Source organism: Nilaparvata lugens, chromosome 1 (assembly GCF_014356525.2).
Source record: "Nilaparvata lugens isolate BPH chromosome 1, ASM1435652v1, whole genome shotgun sequence".
Lineage (NCBI taxonomy): Eukaryota > Metazoa > Arthropoda > Insecta > Hemiptera > Delphacidae > Nilaparvata > Nilaparvata lugens.
Window position 1 is genome coordinate 2,679,069 of NC_052504.1, and position 12,886 is coordinate 2,691,954.

Sequence of the window (12,886 nt, forward strand, 5' to 3'; positions counted from 1 at the left end):
TTATAATATTATTATTATTATTATTATTATTATTATTATTATTATTATTATTATTATTATTATTATTATTATTATTATTATTATTATTATCATTATTATTTATCTTCCTCCTTCTCTTCTCCTTCTTTTTCTCCTCATTCTTTACTTTTACTGATACTTTTACAATATTCCCATTAATAAATAAATCCTTGGTTTAATTACTTAGATTAACGCTTTGGTAGAGAGTTAGTGGGGAGGATATTTTTAATATTCTTTCCGAAGAATGGACATTGATATGTCCAAAGCTCCGCCAATTCATGTAGATGCATTACAATATAATTATCTATAGTTATTATATTACAAATTACTTTTTCATATCATATACAGTTCAATAATTATTTTCTTAGTCTACATTATGTAAATTCATCTATAATTTTGCTGTATTGTAAGCTATTGTATATAAGTGTATAAGCCAGTATATATTGTAATCTACATAGATAAAGTACTCAATCAATCAATCAATCAATCAATCTCTTTTGGTAGAGAGTTCGTGGGAAGGATATTTTGAATATTCTTTCCGAAGAATGGACATTGATATGTCCAAAGCTCCGCCAATTTATGTAGATGCATAACAATATTATCTATAGTCATTCCAAATTGCTTTTTTCATATTATATACAGTTCAATAATTATTTTCTTAGTCTATATTATGTAAATTCATCTATAATTTTGCTGTATTGTAAGCTATTGTGTATAAGAGTATAAGCCAGTATATATTGTAATCTACATAAATAAAGTACTCAATCAATCAATCAATCAATCTCTTCTGGTAGAGAGTTCGTGGGAAGGATATTTTGAATATTCTTTCCGAAGAATGGACATTGATATATGTCCAAAGCTTCGCCAATTTTTGTAGATGCATAACAATATTATCTATAGTTATTCCAAATTGCTTTTCTCATATTATACACAGTTCAATAATTATTTTCTCAGTCTATATTCTGTAAATTCATCTATAATTTTGCTGTATTGTAAGCTATTGTGTATAAGTGTATAAGCCAGTATATATTGTAATCTACATAAATAAAGTACTCAATCAATCAATCAATCAATCAATCAATCAATCAATCTTTTTGTCCTCTTCCTTTCCCCCCACCTTCTCCTCCTCCTTGTTCTCCACGTTCTTTTCCGTCTCTGTTCTTGGTTGGTTGGAACACGAGCCCTTTTGTGAAGGATCAGTGAGTCAGTCCAGTGCAGTAGTGAGCTCACTTGACCTTGTTGAAAGAGTAGCTCCACTTCAGCTGCTAATACGTCATAACCTCTTCTCTCTCGCTCTCTCCTTCACCCCTCCTCCACCACTTCCTCATCCTCACTCCTCCTTCTCCTCTCCTCTCCTCACGCTCTTTCACTCTCTCTTTCTCTCTCTTGAGAGTCCCGGTCGTGTGTTGATGGGAAGTTTATTATTTTATATCCTTCTTAGAGAATCGAGAATTATTTGTTGAAACACCACCGATCTATGAAGTTGCATTGCAATTTTATATTAACGCTATTCTAATTGCATTTGATCTTTATTCTGATTGATCAATTATCTATACTTTGTGAAATTAGTTGAATAAATTAGCATTACCGTCATTTAATGTAAATAAGTCTATAAGCCAGTGAATATTGTAACATACATAAATATAAAGAAATCTGATCTAATTCAATCTCTTTCTTTTTCTCCTCCTTGTCTCCTCTTCTCTCTCTTATGGTAGAGAGTTAGTGGGGAGGATATTTTTAATATTCTTTCCGAAGAATGGACATTGGTTTGTCCAAAGCTCCGCCAATTTATGTAGATGCATAGCAATATAATTATCTATAGTTATTATATTACAAATTACTTTTTCATATCATATACAGTTCATTATTATTTTCTTATTATTTTTACACTAATTATTTAGTCTATATTATGTAAATTCATCTATAATTTTGCTGTATTGTAAGCTATTGTATATAAGTGTATAAGCCTGTATATATTGTATCTACATAAATAAAGTACTCAATCAATCATCAATCAATCTCTCTCTCTCTTCGTCTCTTCGTCTCTTCGTCGAGGATTAAGTGTAAGAGGGGGCCGACTGCGCCCTAGCTTCGCCCTCCCAGGTATGAAAAAAGGCAGTCATTCTATTCTATTCCCCTCCTTGACACCTCTTCTCACTCATTCTCTCTTTTTCTGCTCCTTGTCTTGTTAGTTGTGTTCTTTCTCATTCGAAGAAACAAAGAAATTTCTGAAGATAACTCCCTAAACGTGCGAACAGAACGAGTGAGTAGAACCATAGAGAAACAATAGCGATCTATGAAGTTGCATTGCAATTTTATATTAACGCTATTCTAATTGCATTTGATCTTTATTCTGATTGATCAATTATCTATACTTTGTGAAATTAGTTGAATAAATTAGCATTACCGTCATTTAATGTAAATAAGTCTATAAGCCAGTGAATATTGTAACATACATAAATATAAAGAAATCTGATCTAATTCAATCTCTTTCTTTTCTCCTCCTTGTCTCCTCTTCTCTCTCTTATGGTAGAGAGTTAGTGGGGAGGATATTTTTAATATTCTTTCCGAAGAATGGACATTGGTTTGTCCAAAGCTCCGCCAATTTATGTAGATGCATAGCAATATAATTATCTATAGTTATTATATTACAAATTACTTTTTCATATCATATACAGTTCATTAATTATTTTCTTATTATTTTTACACTAATTATTTAGTCTATATTATGTAAATTCATCTATAATTTTGCTGTATTGTAAGCTATTGTATATAAGTGTATAAGCCTGTATATATTGTAATCTACATAAATAAAGTACTCAATCAATCAATCAATCAATCTCTCTCTCTCTTCGTCTCTTCGTCTCTTCGTCGAGGATTAAGTGTAAGAGGGGGCCGACTGCGCCCTAGCTTCGCCCTCCCAGGTATGAAAAAAAGGCAGTCATTCTATTCTATTCCCCTCCTTGACACCTCTTCTCACTCATTCTCTCTTTTTCTGCTCCTTGTCTTGTTAGTTGTGTTCTTTCTCATTCGAAGAAACAAAGAAATTTCTGAAGATAACTCCCTAAACGTGCGAACAGAACGAGTGAGTAGAACCATAGAGAAACAATAGCGTGAGTAGATATCCCATGGTATTGGGAATTTATGTCGCAACTTTTACTGTTATCTCAAGCCGATTACTGTTGATTTTTGTCGATTTTTACTGTTTTGACCGGGTAAGAGTGCATGAAAGGCACAATATGAGAGACTACCAGCGTCATAAAGCTTCACGGGAAAGAACTACGTGGACTATCGGCTTGAGATAACAGTGAAAGTTGCGACATAAACGCCTTATACCATGGGATATCTACTTATGCTATATTGTTTCTCTATGATAGTACATAAGTTTATGAAACAATATGATGATTGCCATACCTCCTTAAATTTCTTGTGAAATTTTCTTGTATGTAAGACTACTTCGGTATAGCAATAATACAACACATATTATTATACACTATTGGTACAATACGTATCCCATATTCCGAATAAAGGTAGACCGGTTAGATGCCCTTGGTGACTAGCGGGTCGCCGTAGCCAACTCCTTCCAACGATCTTCATACTAACTAAGTATTAACTGAGTTAGTATACATATTATAGATCGTTGACTCCTTCTAGCTATAGCGGTACTTCTTTTAGCAATCTACCCCTTATTATCGGTATAGGCAACCCGCCGTACATGAATTTTCATTCTATGTATTAGATCTTGTATAGTGAGGTCCACGTTATAATGGCAGTATTTAATTAACATTGGTGTTGCTATCATTGTCTATCATACGACAAATAAGATAGTTCTACCCTTTTCTATCTCCACAACGTTGCCATATTGTTCCTCAACAATGTGGAGATATAATTAATCAACACAATATTGAATCTTAATTTATTATAGAAACGCATAATTTCATCATTTAGAAAAATATATTCTCTTGATGAATACAATATTATTGATTATTTCAATTGATTATTTCAGTTTATATTATGAATAGTTATAAGGAGGAACAGTTGATATTACATCAGATATACCGGTATAAGCTTCCCTCTATAGAAGGTAGTTGCATAACAGAGAATCGGCAACACTGTTCTTATATCTTACTTCACTGCCATTATAACGTGGACCTCACTATAGCTGTAATGCAGCACTCCTGTTATCGGTTCAATAAGGTTGCCATATTTCAAACTAGCAGGTAACCCGTGCTTCGCAAGGGTCCAATTGAAAACTTAACAAACTGAGAACTTTCCCTACTGAAGTCTTGTAGAATTTAAAATGGGCCTATAACCATCCTCGGAAAATTAAGACTGTATATGAAAATTTTCAAGTTAATCAGTTGAGTAGTTGGGACGTGATGATGCGTCATTCATGAATTTCCTATCCCGTAAGTGTATAAGCCAATTCTTTCTACTATCATTAATTTGCATTTTATTGTATTTCATTATATTATAGACTAGCCGTCAGGCTCGCTTCGCTCGCCATATCCGTCGAGCCAGGGGGCTCCGCCCCCTGCACCCCCGACTGCATCGTCCAAGAATGAGATTAGCAGGCTCGCTTCGCTCGCCTGCATTTTTATCATGTTAGGACAATCCAGTCGGGGGCTCAGACTAAACGTGTGGCTAAACGGATGTGGCGAGCGAAGCGAGCCTGTCGGCTGGTAATATAATATTCCCAGGATTGAAGTAGCAGTGCCCAATCAATTTTTCCGCGATAAATGCATTTAAATCTTCAACTTTGTGCCAACCTAACAAAGTCAACTCAACTTAATGCCAACCTGACAAAATTATGAATTTAGTTGCCAGTTAACAACTGTTTCGAAGAGGTACTCTATCTAGATTATAGTTCGATAGTAACATATGATATGGAAATTTCAATTATAATTAAGAGATTGGGAGAAGAAGAATATACATGCTAAAAGACGAACTTTAAACCCTTAAAAACAACCCTTAGAGTTAAAATATTGCCAAAAGATTCCTTAGTGCGCCTCTAAAGGGCCAACTGAACATACCTACCAAATTTGAACGTTTTTGGTCCGGCAGATTTTTAGTTATGCGAGTGAGTGAGTGAGTGAGTGAGTGAGTCAGTCAGTCAGTCAGTGAGTGAGTGCCATTTCGCTTTTATATATATAGATAACTGATGGAGGTAGAGTTGAATAAACTATGAGTAATTTCACGTTTCCTCCAAGCTTTATCTCTATAGAGACTGACTGATACCTGTTTATCTGATGTTGACTAATATTAACTGTTTTCATTCTTGATCAAATAATCTATATATATAAGAGAGAAATGGCACTCACTCACTGACTGACTGGCTCACTCACTCACTCACTCGCAGAGCTAAAAATCTACCGGACCAAAAACGTTCAAATTCGTCAGGTATGTTCAGTTGGCCCTTTAGAGGCGCACTAAGAACGGATTTGAAAAAATTTCTAAAGATCTGCCCAAAATCTGCGTTTTTCCAGCGTTTTTAGCGTTTTCTCAGCTTTATCGAGAACAAATGAACAGAAAATGTTAAAATTTAGTAAAGAAGCTCAGCTAGGGTGTAATAATGTTGTGTTAGAAGGAATTTCCAATAACATCAAGGATACGCCCAAAATTAGCGTTTTTTTTTGCTTTTTCTCAGATTTATCGAGAAAAAATGAACAGGAATTGTTCAAATTTAGTACAGAAGCTAAGCTAGAGTGTAATAATGTTGTGTTAGAAGTATTTGGAATAACACCAAAGATACGCCCAAAATCTGCGTTTTTCCAGCGTTTTTAGCGTTTTCTCAGCTTTATCTAGAACAAATGAACAGAAAATGTACAAATTTACTACAAAAGCTCAGCTGGGGTGTAATAATGTTGTGTTAGAAGGAATTTGGAATAACGCCAAAGATACACCCAAAATTGGCGTTTTTTTTGCATTTTCTCAGTTATTTCTTCAAGTAATGGAAAGAAAATTTTCAAATTTGGTACAGAGGTTGAGCTAGGGTCTAAAAATTTTGTGATGAGGTGACTTTGATATTTCATCAAAGATACGCCTAAAATCAGCGTTTTTTCAACGTTTTTGTCAGATTTTTTGCGTTTTCTCAGTACTCTGACTTCCTGATGGAACGAAGCATGCTAAAATGAAATATGCAGGCGAGCGAAGCGAGCCCGCTGATCTCATTTTTGGACGATCCAGTCGGGGGGTTCAGGGGGCGGAGCCCCCTGGCTAAACGGATATGGCGAGCGAAGCGAGCCTGACGGCTAGTCAATTATATTTTATCCGTCAAGGAAATATATATTTTAATGATTCAATAATAAAAATGAAGGTAGACCTTCACCAATAAATTCCCTTTCCCTTCCCCAAATAAGCAACTTCTTGTTCACAGCTGATATCATCGGAAAAACAGGGACAGCTTTTCACAATAGCTTCGTTTGCTTCCGCGTGATTCCATCAAACAAGCCTCCTTTTATCTTCTTTTACATTTTCCTTCTCTTCATCGTCCTCCTCATCATCCTCCTCCTACTCCTCCCCTTTTCATCTTCCTTCTTCGCCTCCTCCTCTTCTTTCTCCACAACCCCCACCACCTCTTCATTGCTCTCTCACAAAGTACCTCAAAACGCAACCGTCCGTAACAATCGTGTCGTCACCTGGTAGCTTACAACTGCCACCTCAGGGAGGGAAGGTGAAGAACATGGTAAGGGAGATGATATAGGATAGAAGGAGAGAGAAAGAAGAAGATAGTGGACGATAAAATGCGAGAATAAATTATAGAGATTTAGTTGTCACGAATGAAGGAGACGAAAAGAGTTAGAAGTAGATAATGGGAGATGGATTAGATTCAATTTCTTTATTTATGTATGTTACAATATTTACTGACTTATACACTAATTTACATTAAATGACGGTAATGCTGATTATTCAACGAATTTTGAAAGTATAGATAATTAATCAATGAGAATGAAGATTAAATGAAATTAGAATAACGATAATATAAAATTGTAATGTAACTTCATGAATCGGTGGTGTTTCAACAAATAATTTTCGATTCTTTAAGAAGGATATAAAATAATATCGTTCCCATCAACACACGACCGAGTTGTGATGGAATAGAGCTGTTGGGAATATTATAACATGTGAATATGTGATTTGAACCATAGAAATGGGATGAATGGGATGGATGATATAAGAATGAGTAATAGTGAATACAATATTGCATTAATGATTCAAAATAGATAAATGGAACAAACGTTATAGGGTGTGATTTTAGAAATTGATTGAGTAATAATTACGAATGGAAAGAGAGAGAAAAGAAATAGAAGTGGAGATATCTCAACAGAAAGAGATTGATTGATTGAGTACTTTATCTATGTAGATTACAATATATACTGGCTTATACAATTATATACAATAGCTTACAATACAGCAAGATTATAGATGGATACACAAAATATAAATTAATAAAATGATTATTGATCTGTATATGATATGAAAAAGGAATTTGTAACTACTATGGATAAAATAGATAATATTATTATGCATCTACATAAATTGGCGGAGCTTTTGACTTATCAATGTCCATTCTTCGAAATGAATATTCGAAGTATCCTCCCCACCAACTCTCTACCAAAAGAGATGGAGTGAGTTAGAGATTTAGGAGTAGCAAGCAGATGGGAGGCAAGCAAGTAGGTAGGAAGGAGGTATTAAGTAGGTAGCAAGCAAGTAGAAAGATGATAGGAGTAAAGACGTCACTAACAGCTCGAAACATATGGTGCACGTTATAATGGCAGTGTTTGATTAGAAATGGTATTGCTATCCTTGTCTATCATCCAACAAAGCGGATAGATCTATCTTTTTCTCGCATTGCTCTGTTGCCAGATTGTCTTTCAACAAGGTAGAATTAATATTTCATCCTTACTATGAAAATGCATTATGAAATTATTGAATGTTATAATTTCTCGCTTAATAAAATATAATTGATTATTTCAAACGAGAATAAACAGTTAATATTTCATCAATAAATCTGTATCAGCTACAATCATCCCCCACCCATCCCACAAATACAAACCTTTAAACCTGTTATAGAACGAATTGTATATATATATATATATATATAAACTCATGTTATTTCAATTATCCACTGCATACTGCTGTATATTACTGAAAGTTGATTACCCTGATCTACTTTCAGCCTACTTCATTTTATAATCAATTATTTGATCTTATCTACCTATATAATTATTTTACTTTAACAATTTTCTGTTTTTTTTTCTCTTAAATATTCATATTTATTAAAACTTTTACAATATTTCCATTAATAAATGATTCCTTAGTTTAAATAATGAAATTAACGTTTTGGTAGAGAGTTAGTGGGGAGGATATTTATAATATTCTTTCCGAAGAATGGACATTGATATGTCCAAAGCTCCGCCAATTTATGTAGATGCATAACAATATAATTATTATCTATAGTTATTATATTACAAATTTCTTTTTCATATCATATACGGTTCAATAATTATTTTCTTAGTCTATATCATGTAAATTCATCTATAATTTTGCTGTATTGTAAGCTATTGTATATAAGTGTATAAGACAGTATATATTGTAATCTACATAAATAAAGTACTCAATCAATCAATCAATCAGCTACCATCTATAGAAGGCATTGACAAGACAGATGATCGGCAACTTTGCTCTCCTATCTTTCTCCACTGCCATTATAACGTGGACCTCACTATAGAAGTGAAGATGTCACGACAGAAGGAGATGAGAAGAGATAGAAAGAGAGAGAACGAGGAGAAGATGGTAGAAGTTAGAAGGAGATGAAAAACAAGAGAAAGGTGTTGGAAGTGGAGATATTGCGACAGAGCGAAATAAAAAGAGTTATAAGAAGATAGAAAGAATGGATTGATAATTGAAGTGAAGATGTCGCGACAAAGGAAGATGAAAAGAGATAGAAAGAGAGAGAAAGGTTATAGAAGGGAAAATATAGCTACAGAAGGAGATGGAAACAGCTAGAAGTAGAAGATAGAGAGAGAACGAGATAATAGAAGTAAAGACGTCGCGTCCAGCTTGGAATATAGGAAATAGAGGAGAGCGTGAGTGAGATGAAAAGAGTTAGAAGTAGATAAAAGAGAAAAAGGTTATAGAAGTGAAGATGTCACCACAGAAGGAGATGGAAAGAGCTAGAAGTAGAAGATAGAGTGAGAGAAAAATATGATAGAAGTGAAGATGTCGCGTCCAGCTTGGCAAAAAAAGGAAAGGAGAAAGAGTGAGTAAGGAGAGAAGAAAGGGTGAATTTTTCTTGTGAGGACAATAGGAGACCACCTTACCACCTGAATCTCTAGCTCCCACAACCTGAGATGTGGGATCGATATGTCTCTCCTTTGTTACCTTCCTTTCATCCTTTCTCTCTTCAGTGAGGATGGAAAAGTTACTTGTAACCCCCTGGGTTGAAGAACTCGCTCATGATCTTTTGTAATCCGCAACTTTTGATTATACAGAGTTGGTGGAGATTATGGAAAAATCTAAATATTCAACAATTATTATTGAACGAAAATCCCAATCAAATGCTGTAAATTACCACGAAGACTTCTGCTAATGCAAATATTGGCAACAGGGTGAACAGCTAGATGAGAATTCGATGAGAGTAGCTATACAAAAACTATTTGTCAGCCTGGGAATCGAACCCGATACCTCCTAATTGCCGGTCAGGAATGCTTACCCTCACACCAAACTGATAATCTCTGCAGTAGCGCTCATTTTATACGAAGCTCCAGAGGCCAGCTAGTCTACACATGGAAATCAATTGTAATTTGCATTTTTTGAATTGCTAATCGATGAATAATAATTATTAAACAGGAATCCCAATTAAATGCTGTAAATCACTCCGAGTTAATATTGAATTTCGTTTAATAATAATTTATTCAATTGATAGCATTTGAACAAATGCAACTTCCGATTTTTTTCCGTCTGTAGCTGAAAAAATTTTTTAGAAGTATAATGTTGACAGGAGGTTTCATTGGGGATACTATTTGGAATGAAAAATTATCAATCTTTCGCTTGAAGATTTTTTTTCCTACAGTTACCTTGAGAAATTCCTGCACTGATTACAGAATGCAAAGAATCACTTTTCCGCTTTAGTGCGCAAAGTATTACTTTGCGTATTATCATAGATAAACAATAGCGTAAGTAGATATTCCATGGTATAGGGCGTTTATGTAGCAACTTTCACTGTTTTCTCAAGCCGATTACCGTCAATTACTGTCGATTTTTACTGTTTTGACCTGGTAAGAGTGTATGAACGGCACAATATGAGAGACTACCAGCGTCATAAAGCTCCACAGGGAAGAACTACGTGGACTATAAGCTTGAGATAACAGTAAAAGTTGCGATATAAACGCCCTATACCATGGGATATCCACTTATGCTTTTGTTTCTCTATGATATTATCTTGCAGTCATTCCAATCTGCTGTTGACATTGTTGGGCGTGTATTTTGAATGCAAATTTTTTCTATTTATATTCTTTCTGATTTTCGAATAAATAAGAATGAGAACTAATTTAATTATACATGTTGAAAATTATTAATCATTCATTATTTCAAATATTTTTTTTCTACAACTGCGCATAAAAAAAGAATTTACATTCTCAATTCTCCTCGTAAAACAGCTTATTTCTGAGGAGAATCTACTTTTTCGCTCGCTAACCATCCGCGCATGCGCAGTAGATTTTCTTCATGCTTGCAAATCATTCGCGCATGCACAGAAGAGTTTCTTTACGCTCGCTAATCATCTGATGGTAAGCAGCTCGCCAAAAGGTCAGATCTTGACCTAAAAAGTCGGTAATTGTAACTCCGCTGATATAAGTAATATAACAGGTTTGGACAGTTGTAGACAAAATGTTGTATGTAATTTGCGTGTAATGCTTCTTTATCGCTCTTGCAAAACTATCACGAGTAGTTATAAACTGAGACTTTAAGGAAGCTTTTTTGCTCAAAATCCCCCTCCCCCCTCTCCCCCCTCTATATCGCTTGTATTGCAATGACCGTTTTAGATATTCAACCGTTCTTTTAGACAAAAATATTTTAAGAATCATCCTCTAAAATTTTTGGTCCATAACATTATCCTTTAAAACGCATATTTTTTTAGTTATAACCTTCAAAAGCCCAAAAAAACATTTTTCTAAATTTGTTCAAATCTCATTCCATTATAACTTTATTTGTGCAGGAGATACAGAGAAATTTTAAATCCATGTAATTTAGAGCGTCTTTTCAACTTTGGAACGATACATCTTCATGCGCTGTACGTCAAAAAATGAGTTCTCCAGCGCCCTCCATAGGAAACGCTGCATGATTTCTGGTGCATTTTTCCATATGCTTGAGGTAGCAAGCTAGAACTATAAAATCGATTTTTCCATGACTAATATTTAAGATAGAGACTTGAAAATGGTCTCAATCTCTTCGTTACAACAAGACGAATAAGAATATTGATGATGAAACAACGAAAATATTCGACATTATTGAAAATTATTTTTCGCCCCACTTGGATGTAATGAGCTGGTTTTCGTGCGTCATATGGAGGCCGAAAGCAATTGTTTTCTGACCAGGCCGGTAAAATTTTTACGGCCCTAGGGCTGTAAAATATCCTTGAAGTCAGCTGATTCTGATTTGATGTGAACGTGTTTACAAAATAGTTTATGAAACGGAATCAGTCTATGCTTCTAGAATTGAATAAAGTATTTTGCAATAAGATAGCATACTATCATTTTATTTGGATGAATGAAATACAAATAAGATATTATAAACTATTCAAAATCGATTTTCAGAGTAGGATAGAACTTCTAACATAAACTTCCGAAGTCGACAACAAGCAATGTTGACGTTGACATTCAGATTGGCCAAATTTCAAGTGTGCTAAAACAGCTGATCAAAAAACTTTTCATTATTCGTGTTTATTATTCAATAATAATTAAAACATTTATAATAATATCATCTTATTGTCATTTAAAAGAATAAACTAAACCTCTTACATAATTGAACATAATCTTTTAGGTTATTTAGATAAATCAGAATCAAAAATAAAAATACTTAGACAATTCTGATATGACCTTCCCTTTTGCTTTTGGAAGTGCTTAATAAACAATATTCTCATATATATATTATATATATATATATATATAATATATATATATATATTATATATATATATATTGTTTATTTTTCTGTGTGGCGAAAAATAGCGTTCGCACCCACGGGCAAAAATGTTTTTCTGGCTCTCAATCTTTTCTAGTCCTCGGCCTAAGGCCTCGGACTTGAAAACCGATTTCGAGCCAGAAAAGTCTCATTTTCGGCCCTAGGTGCGAAATATACTAATTTATAACCATAGTCATATTCACCATAGTAAAAGTTGGTGGAATTGGATAAATATTCGTATATTGTAATACAAGCGATATAGCAAAACCCTGAAAATTTTGGCGGCCATCTTGTTTCCGAGGTGTTTGCCTGTGATTTGGACTTATCATCATCACGATCCTTATTATGCTAGACCTAACAAAGAAATTGAGACATCTACCACCGCTGTTACCCAAAAATGACCACGGAATGACATTTGCGCCCGGACTGGGAAGAGTGAGTCAATTTTGCTGTCCAACGGACTAGACCTGTAAATAGGTTCAAGGAATATGTGTTCAAAATTGAAACTGATCGATTAATTCAAAAGTTATTGTTGAACATACACACAGAAGGACAACGACTTTGGCATTGAGTGAGTCGAAAGTGAGAACTCGCTAACGCCCGTTCAAAAATAGCAGTTGCTTTCAAACAATTTGTTATCTCAATCCTACCTCGCTTCCTCATCTCTGCGAATTCAGTGTTTGTA